The sequence below is a fragment of the Cetorhinus maximus genome, chromosome 23, assembly GCF_964194155.1.
Source record: "Cetorhinus maximus chromosome 23, sCetMax3.hap1.1, whole genome shotgun sequence".
Lineage (NCBI taxonomy): Eukaryota > Metazoa > Chordata > Chondrichthyes > Lamniformes > Cetorhinidae > Cetorhinus > Cetorhinus maximus.
Genome location: NC_135901.1, coordinates 42,898,184 through 42,914,875, shown reverse-complemented (window position 1 = coordinate 42,914,875; position 16,692 = coordinate 42,898,184). Strand labels below are relative to the sequence as shown.

At 44.1% G+C, this 16,692-nt stretch overlaps 1 protein-coding gene and 1 non-coding gene across 2 annotated transcripts in view; one reads left to right on the top strand and one right to left on the bottom strand.

Annotated features, from left to right (window-relative positions):
* The window catches only part of LOC144698012 (uncharacterized), a 621,009-nt gene that overhangs the window by 17,823 nt on the left and 586,494 nt on the right, over positions 1-16,692 (bottom strand). The window lies entirely within an intron of this gene.
* On the top strand, positions 16,435-16,507 carry trnae-uuc (transfer RNA glutamic acid (anticodon UUC)). Its single transcript has one exon. It is a non-coding gene; the product is annotated as a tRNA-Glu (tRNA).

Sequence of the window (16,692 nt, the reverse complement as noted above, 5' to 3'; positions counted from 1 at the left end):
GCTTGTCTGACATCCAGTACTGGATGTACAGAAATTTCCTCTATTCGAATATTGGGAAAACTGAATCCATTGTCTTCAGTCCCCACTACAAACTCCATTTCCTATCCACCGACTCCATCCCTCTCCCGACAACTGTCTGAGACTGAACCAGACTGTTCACAAACATGGTGAAATATTTCACCCCAAGATGACCTTCCAACCACATATCCACATCATCACCAAGACCGCCTATTTCCACCTCAGTAACATCGCCCGACTCCAGCCCAGTCTCAGCTCATCTGCTGCTGAAACTCTCATCCATTCCTTTGTTATCTCTAGACTTAACTATCCTAACACACTCCCGGCCGGCCTCCCACATTCAACCTCCCTGTAATCTTGAGGCCATCCAAAACTCTGCTGCCGGTGTGCTTACTCGCACCAAGTCTTGTTCACCCATCACCCCTGTGCTCACCGACCTACAAAAGCTCCGGGATAAGAAGCAAAATTTTAAATTTCTCATCCGTTTTTTCGAATCCCTCCAGGGTCTCACCCTCCCTATCTCTGTAATCCAGCCTCACAACACTCTGAGGTATCTCAGCTCCTCTAATTCCGGCCTCCTGAGAATTCCTGATTTTAATTGCTCCACCATTGGTGACCAATCTTTCATTTGCCTTGGCCACAAGCTCTGGAATTTCCTCCGTAAACTTCTCCACCTCTCTTTCTCCCCTGTAAGATGCTCCTTAAAACTGACCTATTTGACCAAGGTTTTGGTCACCTGCCCTAATATCTCCTCATGTGGCTCAGTGTTAAACCTTGCTTTGCAACGTTTCTGTGAAATGCCTTGGAATATTGTCTTACATTGAAAGTGCGACATAAATACAATAATTTGTCATATATCACTGTTCCTTCATCATCACTGGGTGAATAACCTGTAACTCCTTACCTAACAGCATTGTGGGAGCACCTTCACCACACGGACTGCAGCGGTTCAAGAAGATCAAACATCATCTTCCCCACAGGCAACTGGGGTTTGACAATATATGCTGGTATCTGTGGAGAGAGAAACAGAGTTAACATTTCAGGCCATGCAGAATGAATTACAGAGAATAAAAATTACACAGAATTTGATGGTCAATATAAGCTCAGAAGTGGAAGAGAAATGGACTATAGTGCAGGAAAAACAATTCCTGACTATGAAAGATGGGAATGTAAAGCTGGGAAGTCATCAGCACATGGTCGGGGTTGGGGAGCGATGGAAACTTCATTTAGACACTGTCCGCAGAAGTAACAGTAAAATCCCAAATGGAGTTAAAATACACCCATTATTAGAGACAGAGGAAGTTCGACAATGGCAGAGAGGTGATCAGGGAGGGCAGAGGTGAAACAGAGGAATGGATGAACATGGATTTAGATCCACAGTAAAGAAGTCACACCAGCCCTTGAGGCATGAAACCTCTTACAGATAACAGAGCACAGCACTAAAGGTCTCGATTGTAGATGAATGGGCAAAAACATGCAGCTCTGAAATAAGTTCAGAGTTTGCAATGTTAAACTCTCCTGCTGGATCCTGCAGCTAGAAAGATATCAGAAGCACTGGAGTCAGAGAAAAATCTCCCAGTTGAGGAAATACCCGGGGAGCGGGGTGATGTCACCGTGTAATTGTTGATGTGTGATGATGTCACAGTGTAATTGTCAAAGTGTGATGATGTCACAGACACGGACACAGAACATCTGGGTCTGTGCAAACCAGTGATCACCACACATTGTGCAGGATGTGGAGGGTCCTTGAGAGGAGGCAGAGGAGATTTACCAGAATGGGTCGAGGGATGAGGAACGTTGTAAGGTTAGTTTGGAGAAACTGGGGTTGTTCTCCTTGGAAGAAAGTAGATTGAGGGAAGATTTGATAGAGGTGTAGCAGTTTACAATTGGCTTACATAACGTAGTTAAAGCAAAGCTGTTCACAGTATCTGATTGTAAAGGATTACAGGACTACAGATTTAAGAGATTACAGATTTAAGATTTGGGCAAGATCTACAGGGAGCGTGTGAGGAAAAATTTTTACACAGTGAGTGGCAATGACCTGGAACGCAATGCTTATCCTGAGAGGCCGATAACATCAAGTTCCAATGAATCAAGTAATTCTGTCAGATTTTAATGTGATGTTTGGTTTCTGTTTCCAATCTGCAAATCCTTCCCATTTATTATACCAGGGTGTTGCCTGGGATGAAACATTTAAGTTGTGAAGAGAGGCTGGATAGACGTAGGTTGTTTTTGTTGGAGCAGAGAAGACTGAGTGGCGACCTGATCGAGGTGAACAAGATTATGAAGGGCATGGACAGGGTGGATAGGGAGCAGCTGTTCCCCTTAGTTGAAGGGTCAGTCATCAGGGGACATAAATTCAAAGTGAGGGGCAGGAGGTTTAGGGGGAATGTGAGGAAAAACTTTTTTACCCAGAGGGTGGTGACGGTCTGGAATGAGCTGCCTGCGAGGGTGGTGGAGGCAGGTTGCCTGACATTCTTTAAAAAGTACCTGGATGAGCAGTTGGCACGTCAGAACATTCAAGGCTATGGGCCAAGTGCTGGTAAATGCGATTAGGTAGGTAGGTCAGGTGCTTCTCACGTGTCGGTGCAGACTCGATGAGACGAATGGCCTCTTCAGCACTGTGTGATTCAGTGATTCTGTGAAAAAGTAGTTTACAAACAATCCATCACTGTTAATCCAGGACATAAATTGAGAAGAGACAAACATTTCTCTTGGCTTGAGTTTGCTGTGTGTAAATAATCCCCTTCTAACCCCCTGTAAAAGGAGTTTTCAAAATTCATCCCTGTCAGTCCAGGGCAGAAATTCACAACATTCTCTCCTCCTGCTACCTGGACCAAAATGACCGCACATGCGCCCTGCTGCACATTTCCCCCTAAAAGATGGCGGCCGTTACCCAGGGCCTGGCGAAGAGAGAAAATCAGAGCTTTCCGGCTCGTTCTCTGCAACCGCAAACCCCGTACCTTGTTATCAGGAGTCTGCAGCCTGCACTGTGTCTTTATGAAGCCTCCGTGCCCACTCCGCTGGCTCCATTCCTCCTCACACACCCACTAACTCTGTTAGTTTGCTCCGCTCGACATTCTCGCACCCACTCTGAGCAGCTTCAGTCACAGACCAGCACTGCGCATGCTCCTGAAACTGACCGCATTGCACACGCTCCAAGCATATACAACAATGCGCATGTGCGAGGAACTGTTGTTGTGAGAATAGGGCACATTCTCTCCCGCAACGAATGCTGGGTGACCGCTCCGCCATTGAAGGGCGAAAATGAGGGATAGAAACCTATGTCCTGTAATCAGATACGATGGGTGCCATTGGGGAAAGGCATCAAATTGTTGAATCAATTGATATAGCGACCAAATTACTCTGGACTCCACCATAATTCTCTCCTGGGTGTAATGACCAGCAGAACAAACCCCTAGAGTTAGAACTGAACTCAACGGAATCTCAGCAAATGGGGTGAGTTGGTGACGTTTAAACCGTATTTTGCCACTAGCAATCCCTTGATTGTGGATCAAATCCTTTGAACCTTTAAAGATGGAGTGTTAACATGTGGGCAAACTGAATAAAGCCCTTTGCTCACGTGAAGTATCTGAATGGCCTCCCACCGGTGTCATGAAGCTATTAATGTACATTATATTTTGGAAAATACTTTTCTTTTAAAATAGAGGTTTAGTCTGTGGGTGTGTCTTATTTGGATTAAGGCCAGCTAGCCTGGGTGCTTTGATGTGTGCTAGTTTTGAGATGTAAGAGGAATAGCGTGCATTTGCAATTTTGTAATAGAGCATTCAAGAAGTAGGGTGAAAATGGACACCTACCTAGCAGCTACCAAGCAATATATTTATATTTTTAAAATAAAATTGGTATTATGAAAGGACTTTCATTGTTTAAATGTGGTGTTCAAAGAGGCTGGTGGGAAAATGAGAATTTGCATTCAATCAGTGGTAGTAGGGATAACAAGACAATCATTTTGGGTGTGCAGAACAGAGGCAACGTGAGATCAAAAGGCAGCTGCAAGCCTCCAATTGACTCCACAAGGAACAAATGAAAAGAACCTCATTTTGAATTCGTACGGTGAAAATGCTTTGCCTGGTGTCTGGTTAAGTCTATGGGTTGCTGTTGCCTTAATGGAGATTAGTTTGGGAATTTGTTAAAAGTTCTGAGAGTAATAATTTGTAGCCATGTGTATATATATTTTAATCTGTGTAAATTAGTAAAATGTTTCATTTTGTTTAATTTAAAACTTCGAGAGCTGGTGGTCTGATTCCTGAATTTAGGGTCGCATCTCAAACATAATTATAGGCTGTGATAGTTGTTTAAGGTTTCCCTCTGGGAATTTTAAATAACTCCGCTTAACCAACTGCATCAGCCATAACACCGGCTAGACTGTGTTGCTGTGTCAGTAATTGGGATGATAGGGCGAATCCCTTTCCATCTCCACCTGGTGAACAATCTGTTTACAGTGTGAGCTTACCTGCACGTTTTCAGCTCAGACGTGGATCTCGAAATCTGCTGGTAATGGGTTCCACATCCTGAACACTACATAAGAACACGGAGCAGGAGTAGGCCATTAGGCCCCTCAAGCCTGCTCCATCATTTAATAAGATCATGGCTGACCTGACAGTAACCTGAAATCTGTACCCCGTCTACCCCTGATAACCTATCACGCCCTTGCTTACCAAGAATATATCCATCTCTGCCTTAAAAATATTCAAAGACTCTGCTTCCATAGTTTTTTCAGGAAGAGAGTTTCAATGACTCATGACTCTCTGAGAAAAAAAAACTTTGCCTCTCTGTTTTAAATGGGTGACCGCTTATATTTAAACAGTGACCCTAAGTTCTAGATTCTCCCACAAGAGGTAACATCCTCTCAACATCCACCCTGCCAGGTAAACTCAGAATCTTATATGTTTCACTCATCAGGTAAAGAAAAGCAACATATTGCAGATGCTGGTCATCTGAAATAAAAACAGAAAATACTAGAATTCTCAGCAGACCTGGTAGCCTCTGTGGAGAGATAAACATAGTTTTCATTTCAGATCTGTAATCTTTCATCGGAACTGCATTACATCTGAACTATAAATTATGCCTCTCAAATCAAAGATGCTGCCAGGTGTAGTCAGGGAACTCAAGGAGAAAATGAAAATCCGCTTTGAGGAATGGAATCAGAGAAGGAAGGGTGAACAGCCCGACTGACCAGAGACAGGCAAGACACCTTCCTCTTCTTTAAGACGATGGAACATTGACTCTGATGTTATCAGTGAAATTAACTGATCTGAGACATTTAAATGATTCTCGTTATTGCACATCAGGAATTCAAACCTAATATCGGCTTCGGGACAATCAGAATACTTGGTAACAGAAAAGAGACCGAGAGGCTTGAAGGGAGATGGCATCGGTTGTAGGAGAGCTGGTTCCCGGTGATATGGATGTGTCTGCAGTGGGCGGGATCAGACTGTTTCCATGTATCCACAATGAATGACCCAACTTTTAGTTTGGAAGCGCAAGACGGATAGAGAGTGACAGTTATCTGGGTAATAGCAATCTGAAGATTTGACTCACTGACACCCTGGTTAGGATACCTTGTAGACTGAACTTGTATAAGTCTCTGAGGCACAATTGGTCAGTGTGTTTTCTTGTTAACTGAAAGGTTGGTGATTCAAGACCATCCAGGAGTGAAGACTTTACTGTTTTCCCCCTATCAGCATTCTTTGTCACGCAGTTCAGGGTTGTCATTGGGTACGGTGGGCTACAAGATAATATCCCCAAAACGGTTCCAGATCTACTGTTGTCCAGTGAGCTCCCGCACAAACGGCTTTTTGAAAAATATTATTTTTTCTGTCCAATATAGTGAGAAAAGATTTGTACGAACTATGTACCTTCATCTAACCCAGTAGAAATGTAAGAAATTATTGGTTTCAGACAAACCCATCAATGATTCCCTCATCTTCAGCTCCACCGTGAGTGAGACAGGGAAAAGCAGCAATATTCCGGCCCTGCACTCTCCAATCACCCGCTGCCAGCAGAAAGCGGCGACTGCAGCTTCAATCAGCGGGTTACTGCCCATCCCTGGGACGCGAGATACTCTAACCCGGGCCAAACCTCCCAATACACCGAGCACAGGCTCAGGAAAACGCAGGTAAATTATATCCCAGTCACTGAACCTCGGAGCAGCATTTACAGAATTCCCGAGTGAGTGAGTCACAAATAAAAATCGCACCACCTTTCCAAGTCTTTTCACTGTAAAATTCCTTCATTTTATTGAAAATCTGACTGTTAAAGATCTGAAAATGAGCACCATGGGATTTGTGTAACTGAGTTACTTGTTTTCCATTGTTTGTCCGTCAGGTTTGCGATTCAATTTGTGTGGATGTTGAAGATAATCTGATTTCAAAATAAGTTCATAAAGCAGATAAATATTAAATCCAGGAACAAATCCTGAGGAAAATGGATCACAATGTTTGGAAGGGGGTGCAGCTAAGAAGTGGAAGATGTGAATGATGTTATTAATGATTGAGAGGAATGCATTGCAACCTTGGGGCTTTTGTAGGGTGATTACCTTACACACATTGATATTCGGAACAAGCTGAGGTATCAGGTTGAAAGCAACAAGTGTCTCCATGTGTGTTGGGATATGAAGCGGACCTTGATCACTTGCCCAGTTAGCTCAGTCGTTAGAACATGTGACTTTTAATCTCAGGGCCGTTGTTTTGAGCCCTCCGCTGGTCGCTGTGGGACTTTTAAAATCTTGCTTCTTTCAAAAAGGGGAAAAAAACCTCCAACTAATCGCTGCAAGGCAGGCATTCACCATTGAAAGCAACTGGCAGACAGCAAATTCGAAGCACATTCACGTCGCATCTCTTTCTGCTTCTGTCATTGTCTCGTGTCCAGCTCTCAGGTCAATTAGCTGCTGGCTGCAGACAGAGTCAGTTCGTGGGAAAATAAGATGCAAGGCGATAAGTTTGCAGACAATCTTGCAGGGTAAAGAGACACCAGGATCTCATCTTCCTGATACTCCCAGATTCTGATAACAGGAATGTCCACAGTGCCTATTATCCACAGTCACACTCTCCTTCTAGTCCATTTGTACTTTGTACGAGCACATTCTAGTACGTTGTTCAGCTTTGAACTTGTTCATATTTTCACACTGGTTTTCAATGTGAAGAAAGCAGAGCTGTGATAAGCTTATATTGTTCAGCAGATGCACTACAAGAAGGTACATAACAGGGTGATGGTAACAGTGCTCTTTGGACGTGGTGAGCTCCAGTGAAGAATTGGCACCATTCATGTGTCGTTCAATTAGTCTCGTAACAAACCTGGTACTAGAAATGACAAGAAAATTCGCTGAATTTTCTCCGTGTTTTGGTTTGTTAAGAGCCGAATACAAGGTAAGAAAGTACATCTCGCTCGAGTGGGTTAATGAATGGCAGAATGACCCGTGTTGTTGGGAAACATAAAATTATAAAAGTTAGAGCAAAGAAAGAGGCCATTCGTGCTGCTTTCAAAGAGCAGGGTGATTGATCAGGAGTGATAGTTGTGACGGTACAATCAGTAGGGAGCAAAATTTGTCCTTCTCCCAGCCATATTTTGCCTCGCACCAACATCTCTGGTCAATGCTTTACAACCAGCCCTACTCTTCAGCCATTCCCTCACTCCGCCTCTGTGTTATCCACTTGTTCCAAGTGTGATTTTTCCAGCTCCGAGGCGATACTCTCACTCTTCTGCTTCTGGCAGAGCTGCAAAATATTTTCAATCAGTAAGTTGTCAATACTTGCTTAAACAATTTCTCAAAATCCACAAACCTTCATTCTTTGACCGGGAATCAAACCCAGGCCGCAATAGTGAAAGCGCTAAATTCTAACCACTAGACCATCTTTTTGTCCCATCTCGAATCTCTTTAACCACAAAACTGCCTGTTTCGGTTCAATACAAACGACTTCTTCAGCCAATGAAAATAACGGTATCTGTGAGCTGGAACATGAAATTGACAGTGAAGTGAAATAGTCCCACAAGCTGCTCATGTGTAACTTTCAATTTCCAAAACCCTCCACCTATTCGCTGTTGGTCCAATGGAAGCGCCGATTCCTGTTCAGTTGTCATCAGGGAAACTACCAATAAACTGGACATTTGGCTTTTTTTTCATTCCCGATCTCTTCACCAGAGAAAACTTTCTCCGACTAAATGTCTTCTTAAACTTGAACACAAGTGACTTCTTCACTAATGAGAAGCACCATTGCTGTTAGCTGGAACATGAAGTCGATACTTTCCTACTTTAAGACAGTTCTTAAAGTCTCCCCCTTTGACCGAGATTTTAGTCCTCTGACTGAATATGTGGCTCGGTGTCACACTTTGTTATATAATGCTCCTGGGGAGCGCCTTGTGACGTTTCATTTGGTTAAAGGCGCTTTATAAATATAAGTTGTTGTTGTAGGATATACATAGAAAGGGCCAATCTCTTATTATATCTTTCATGCTGATATTTTTCTTTGTTTTATCCATTCTCGGGATGTGGGCATCGCTGGCTAGGCCAGCATTTATTGCCCATCCCTAGTTGTCCTTGAGAAGGTGGTGGTGAACTGCCTTCTTAAACCGCTGCAGTCCGTGTAGTGTAGGTACACCCACAGTGCTGTTAGAAAAGGAGTTCCAGGATTTTGACCCAGCGACAGTGAAGGAACGGCAATATATTTGCAATTCAGGATGGTAAGTGACTTGGCAGAGAACTTCCAGGTGGTGTCGTTCCCATCTAGCTGCTGCTCCTGTCCTTATGGATGGTTACGGTCGTGGGTTTGGAAGGTGCTGCCTAAGGAGCCTTGGTGAATTCCTGCAATGCATCTACAACGCTGCTACGGTGCGTCGGTGGAGGAGGGAGTGATTGTTTGTGGATGCGGTGCCAATCAATTGGGCTGCTTTGTCCTGGATGGTCTCAAGCTCCTTGAGTGTTGTGGGTGCTGCACTCAGCAAGGCAAGTGGAGAGTATTCCATCACACATCTGACTTATGCCTTGTAGATGGCTTTGGGAGAGTCAGGAGATGAGTTACACATCGCATGATTCCTAGCCTCTGACCTGTTCTTGTAGCTATAGTATTTATATGGCTAGTCCAGTTCAGTTTCTGGTCAATGGTAACAACGAGGATATTGACACTGGGGGATTCAGTGATGGTAATGCCTTGAACATCAAGGGGTGATGAATGAATTCTCTCTTGATGGAGATGGTCATTGCATGATACTTGTGTGGCACGAATGTTATCTGCCTCTCGTCATCCCAAGCCTGGATACTATCCAGGCCTTGCTGCATTTGGACATAGACTGCTTCAGTAACTGAGTAGTCGCGAATGGTGCTAAACATTGTGCAATCATCGGCGAACATCCCCTCTTCTGACCTTATGATGGGCGGAAAGTCATTGATGGAGTAGCTGAAGATGGTTGGGCTGAGGACACTACCCTGAGGAACTCCTGCAGTGATGTCCTGGAGCTGAGATGACTGACCTCGAACAAGCACAACCATTTTCCTTTGTGCTCGGCATGACACCAACTAGTGGAGAGTATTCCCCCCAGATTCCCATTGACTCCAGTTTTGCTAGGGCTCGTTGATGCCACACTCGGCCAAATGTTGCATTGATGTGAAGGGCAGTCACTCTCACCTCACCTCTGGAGTTCAGCTCTTTTGTCCATGTTTGAACTAAGGCTATAATGAGATCAGGAGCTGAGTGGCCCTGGCGGAACCCAAACCGGGCATCAGTGAGCAGGTTATGGCTAAGTAAGTGCTGTTTGATAGCACTGTCAGTGACCCCTTCCATTACTTTACTGATGGCAGAGAGTAGACTGATGGGGCGGTAATTGGCTGAGTTAGATTTGTCTTGCTTTTTGTGTACAGGACATACCTGGGCAATTTTCCACATAGCCAGATAGATGCCAGTGTTATAGCTGTACTGGAAGAGCATGGCTAAGGGCGCGGTAAGTTCTGGAGAACAAGTTTTCAGTACTATTGCCAGAATATTGTCAGGGTCCATAGCCTTTGAAGTACCCAGTGCCTTCAGTCGCTTCTTTATATCACATAGGGTGAATCGAATTGGCTGAAGACTGGCATCTGTGATGCTGGGGACCTCTGGGGGATGCCGATGGACCACCCACTCGGCACTTCTGGCTGAAGATTGTAGCAAATGCCTTATCTTTTCCACTGATGTACTAGGCTCCCCCATCATTGAGTTTGGGGATATTTGTGGAACCTCCAATTCCAGTGAGTCGCTTAATTGTCCACCACCATTCTCGACTGATTGTCACAGGACTTCAGAGCTTAGATCCGATTCATTTGTTGTGGGATCACTTAGCCCTGTCCATCATTTGCTGCTTATGCTGTTTGGCATGCAAGTAGCCCTTTGTTGTATCTTCACCAGGTTGACACCTCATGTTTAGGTATGCCTGGTGCTGCTCCTGACATGGCCTCCTGCACTCTTCACTGAACCAGGGTTGATCCCCTGGCTTGCTGGCGATGGTACAGTGAGGGATATGCAGGGCCATGAGGTTACAGATTATGTTCAAGTCCAATGGCCCACAGTGTCTCCTGGATTCCGAGTCTAGATCTATTCGAAATCTATCCCATTTAGCATGGTGGTAGTGCCACACAACACGATGGAGGATATTGTTAATGTGAAGACGGGGACTTCGTCTCCGCAATGACTGTGCAGCAGTCACCCCTGTCAATACTGTTATGGACAGATGCATCTGAGGCAGGCAGGTTGGTGAGGATGAGGTCAAGTATGTTTTTCGCTCACCACTTGCTATAGACCCAGTCTAGCATCTATGTTATTTAGGACTAAGCCAGCTCGGCCAGTAGTGGCACAACCGAGCCATGCTTGGCGAAGGACATTGAAGTCTCCCACCCAGAATACATTGTGCGCCCTTGCCACCTTCAAATGCTGTTCAACATGGAGGAGCACTGATTCATCAGCTGAGGGGAGATGATACGTGCTAATCAACACGAGGCTTTCCTTGCCCACAGTTGACCTGTTTCATGGAGACTTCATGGGGTCAGAATCAATATTGAGGACTCCTAGGGCAATTCCCTCCCGACTGTGCTGCCACCTCGGCTGGGCCTGTCCTCGGTGGGACAGGATATACCCAGAGATGGTGGTGTCTGAGGCATTATCTGTAAGGTACGCTTCCATATGTCAGGCTGTTTGCTTGACTAGTCTGTTAGGCAGATGTTGGTAAGGAGTACTTTGCAGGGTCGACAGGGCTGAGATTGCCATTGTCGCTTCCAGTGCCTTGGTCAAATACTGGGTAGTCAGTTCATTCCTTTTATGTATCTTTGTTACAATTGAGTGGTCATTTCAGGGGGTATTTTAAGAGTCAACCACAGTGCTGTGGGCCTGGAGTCACGTGTGGCCAGACGAGGTAAGATTTCCTTCCCTAAAGGGCATTAGTGAACCAGACAGGTATTTACAGCAATCCACACTCGTTTCACTAATTACAGTGGAAATACCACAGTCGAGAACAAACACAGAGGCAGAGTGTGGGAATGAAAGAGGCAGAGAAGGGCTGTTTGGGATTCGAACCCGGAGTGTTACCCTGGCTCCCTTGACTATTAGTCCAGCGACAATACCTTTCTATTAGCTTTCCGAATTACTTGCGATGTTTGCATGCTAACCATTACATCTCAGAGCCCGGAAATCTTTCACCATTTAGATAATATGTTTTTTCATTCTTCCTGACAAAATGGACAATTTCACATTTGCCCACATTATATTCCATTTACCAGATCTATCCATTCACTTAATCTATCTCTGTCCCTTTTCAGGTCCTTATGTCAACTCCACAAATTACTTTTCCAACTATCTTTCTGTCGTCAGCATATTTAGCAACCATTCCTTGGGCAATCATCCAACTCATTTATACATATTGTAAAAAGTCGAGGCCCCAGCACTGATCCCTGTGACATACCACTGATCCTGCCAACAAGAAAGTGAGCCATTTTTCTTAATCTCTGCTTCCTGTTAGCTAGCCAATCTTCTATCCATTCCAATCTGTTACCCCCTCCACTATGAACTTTTACTTTCCACAAAAAACACTTGATGTGTCACTTTATCAAATGCCTTCTGGAAACCTAAGCACAGCACATCCACCACTTCTCCATTATCCATAATATATGCTAGTTCAAAGAACTCTAACAAATTGGTCAAAGACGATTTTCCTTTAACAAAACCATGTTGACTCTGCCTGATTACCTTGGATTTTTTAATGTGTCCTGCCATAACGTCACTAAAAATAGCACCAAACATTTTTCTTCTGACAGATGTTAAACTGACTGCCCTGCAGTTTCGTGTTTCCTGTTTCTCTCACTTTTTGAGCCAACGTATTACATTTTTTGTTTTCCAATCTCATGGAATCTTGCCCAAATATAGGGAATTTGCAAAATTAAAACGAATACATCAAATATCTCACTCGTCACTTCTTTTAAGATGCTACGATAAAGCCCATCAGGACCCGAGGGTTTGTAAACCCGCACCTCCAACAGTATACTCGGTATCACTTCCCTGGTGATTGTAATTTTCTTGAGTTTCCCCCGCTTCAATTTCCTGAGTTACAGATAAATCTGGGATGTTCCTTGTCTCCTCTGAACTGCGCAGGCACCTGGATGGAATGTTAAACGGTGACGTCATGCAGCAGCACTTTGGGTCTTTGTCTTGAAGAAATGGAATTCGGCTGTTCTCATTAGGAATGCTGGGGACAGACTGATCAACAATGTCATCATCAAATGGCACAGCGCAGTAAGAGAGCCTCCCACTCATCCTTTCTATGCCTAAGCTTTTTACAAAGAGCCTCCTCATTCATCCGATTTTCCTTCCTTCTCTGCATAACCCCGATTTCCCCCTCTCAACTCATTCTTCAATTTCACTTGGAAAATACTGATTTAATAAAAATGATATTGAAAGATGAGAAGGAGGTTCTATCGTGCCCAGTCTGCTAAATTCTGCAGCGTTACCAAAGTTTCCTTCACCCAATGACACCAAGAATTGCACTTATGATTATTACATAGTTTTTGAACAAAAAAAGTACTTAAACTGTTGATTTGGGTTTAATTTTTTTAACGAAATTTATTCCGATCAAGCATTTCCTCATTTTCTCAGTCGATATATACAATCTTATTCCTCTGCTGTACAACCTGTTGCAGAGGCTGTTATAGAAGAGAGGGAAAGCTTTGCTACAGCTATACAAAGCCCTCTTTAGGTCACAACTGGAGGACTGTGTATAGTTCTGGGAACAGCACCTTATAAAGGATCAATATTTGCATTGAAAGTTTCAGAGAAGCCGCATTGATTAAGTTGGTGGGTTTTGGAAATAGGAAGTTGTACATCTGCAACTATTACATTGAGGAAACCAAACGCAGACTGGGTGACCACTTTGCGGAACACCTTCAATCTGTCCGCAAGCATCACCCAGGCCTTCCTGCTGGTTACTATTTCAACACCCCACCCTGCTCTCATGCCCACATGTCTGTCCTTGGCCTGCTGCAATGTTCCAGTGAAGCCCAACGCAAACTGGAGGAACAGCACCTCATCTTCCGAATAGGCACTTTGCAGCCTTCTGGACTTAACATTGAGTTGAACAACTTCAGACGATGAATTCTCTCCTCCATTTACACACTTTTTAAAATCCCTTTATAAAAATGTATTTTATTTACTTATTTTTTATTCATTTATTCATTATTTAATCCCCCTTTTTATCCCCTTTTTAATCCTTTTTTCCCAACTACCTCCCTTTCCTCCCACCCCACCCCAACTCCAAAAGCGCCATCTGTTGCTCGTTCCATGTTGTTCTTTCATAGAGTGCTGACCCTTGTTCTGCTATTCACACATTCTGCTTTCGTACTTTTATGCAACTATCAGCACCTTCTTTAGCCTTCACCACTGCCATTAACACTCCCTTTTTCTTGTGTCCATGATACGTTTGTCAGTCTCTCCTTAGCTCCCACCTCTCGCTGACCTTCGACCCAGCTTCACCTGCTCTACCTTCCCCGCCCCCTCCCCACCCTGCCCCACTTGAACAGTATAAACCCCATCACTTTTTGCTTCTCTTCAGCTCTGAAGAGGGGTCACATGGAAACGAAACGTTAACACTGTTTCCCTCTCCACAGATGCTGTCAGACCAGCTGAGTTTTTCCATCATTTTCTGTTTTTATAATATATAAGAGGTGCTTGGCTAACAAGACGGCAGATGGAGGAAAATGTAGCAAAGACTGAAGTAACTTACTTGGTCGTAAAAGTAATTTTTAAAAAGCAACAAAGCAGAACATGTATCAAAAGGTGAGAAAGTTGTGCATTGATGTGCAAAGAGACTTGGCTGTGCTTGTACAAGGAAGACAGGAAGTTGTATCAGTTCCTGCAGCAAAATTGATTAGCGTGTTTGAGCAACTGAAAATTTGGTGGTTCAAAACCACTCAGGGACGAAACTTCCGGTCCGTCCGTCCGTTCGTCCCCACCCCCCGGGGGGGTCCAATAACAGTCATTGCCATACAGATCCGGGTTGTCAATGGCAGCAGGAAAGTTTTCTACAAATGTTGCCAGACCTAATGTTCTGCAGAGAGTTTCCAACCAGAGAATCTTCCACGTGTAAAGGAAATGTGATAACTACTAGGATACGAAAGCAACATGAAGCTCCTTGCAGAATATCAAACTGTGCTGTCTTATTGCACTGCGGGACCTTGTTTTGTGGAAGTATAATTCGGCAGAAAACCTGAGCCCTGTGGCAGAGAAATTGATCTAACATTAGAATCATCAGGTGACAGAGCACATCAGCAGCTCATTCAACACCTCACACATGTGCGAACAACCTTACAGCAAATCCGCCCCCATCTTTCCCTCTAATTTCCGAACCATACATTTTTCAGAAGATCATTCAAAACCTGGAGAAGTATAAATGTCACTTTGTTTTGAGATGATGCATACACTTACTATTTAACAACAAAAAGGGGAACGATGCAACCTTTCCCTACATATAATACTGTTAATGCTTCAAGCGGGGAAACTTTCCGTGTGTGAGAGACCGTGATCCCTATTACCCTACACAAACCCTGCAATGTAGCGGGGAAACTTTCCGTGTGTGAGAGACCGTGATCCCTATTACCCTACACAAACCCTGCAATGTAGCGGGGAAACTTTCCCTGTGTGAGAGACCGTGATCCCTATTACCCTACACAGACCCTGCAATGTAGCGGGGAAACTTTCCCTGTGTGAGAGACCGTGATCCCTATTACCCTACACAAACCCTGCAATGTAAAGAGCCCAATTTAACACACAGAAGACAGAGAGTCAGGATTTTTCAGGTTCGAAAGGCATAACTATTGGAGTGCCACAAGGATCAATCCTAGGGCCTCAATTATTTACTATCTATATTAATAACTTGGAGGAGGGGGCAGAGTGTAACGTATCCAAATTTTCTGAGGATACAAAAATAGGTGGGAGTGCATTTTGTGATGAGGACATAAGGAATCTGCAAGGGGGTATAGATAGGTTGAGTGAGTGGGCAAAAAACTTGGCAGATGGAGTTTAATGTAGGAAAGTGTGAGGTGATGCGCTTTGGACGGAAGAATCAAAAGGCAGACTATTATTTAAATGGAGAGAGACTCCAAAAAAGTGCAGCACAAAGGGATCTGGGTGTTCTTGTGCATTAAACACAATAGGTTAGCATGCAGGTGCAGCAAGTAATTAAGAAGGTAAATGGAATTTTGTCCTGTTTTGCTCGTGGTTGGAGTTTAAAAATCTGAAAGTCTTGTTACAGCTGTGCAGGGTGTTGGTGAGGCCGCATCTGGAGTACTGTGTACAATTTTGGCCCCCGTATGTAAGAAAGGATATACTGGCATTGGAGGCAGTTCAAAATAGATTCAGCAGGCTCATTTTTGGTATAAAAAGCCTTTATTCATTAGAGTTTAGAAGAATGAGGGGTGATCTTATTGAAACCTACAAGATTCTGAGGAGGCTTGACAGGTTCATGTAGAGAAGGCGTTTCCACTCGATCTAGGGAACATAGTTACAGAATAAGGGGGCACTCATTTAAAACTGAGATGCGAAGGAATTTCTTCTCTCAGAGGGTAGTAAATGTCTGGAATTCTCTACCCCAGAGAGTTGTAGAGGCTAGATCACTGAAAGTATTTAAAGAGGAGGTAGATAGATTTTTGAAATATCGGGGAGTTGGGGGCTATGAGGAGCTGGCACAAAAGAGGAGTTGAGGCCTGGGCAGATCATCCCATCATCTTATTGAATGGCAGTGCAGGCTTGAGGGGCCGAATGGTCGATTCCTGCTCCTTTATCTCATGTTCTTATATTCGTTTGAAACGTGTCTCTGGTGAAAGGGGTCGGAAATAACAATAAAAGACACAGGTAGCATAGATAACCCAGGTTGTATAAATTAGGTGAAGCTTCCCTGGTGGTCTAGTGGTCAGGATTCGGCGCTTTCATCGCCGCGGCCAGGGGTTCGATTCCCGGTCAGGGAATGATAATTTGCTGACCTCGTGCAAACTATGGAAATGAGTTTGGATAATTTCCTGAGAGAAATGCAGATCACCTTTTGCCGGAATCAGTGGAAGCTCGAGTTTTGCATCGGAGTTGGAAATGTCATCCGGTCACAACCGGTAAGGAACAAACACAGAGGTGAAGATAGGGAATGAGAGAAGGGCTG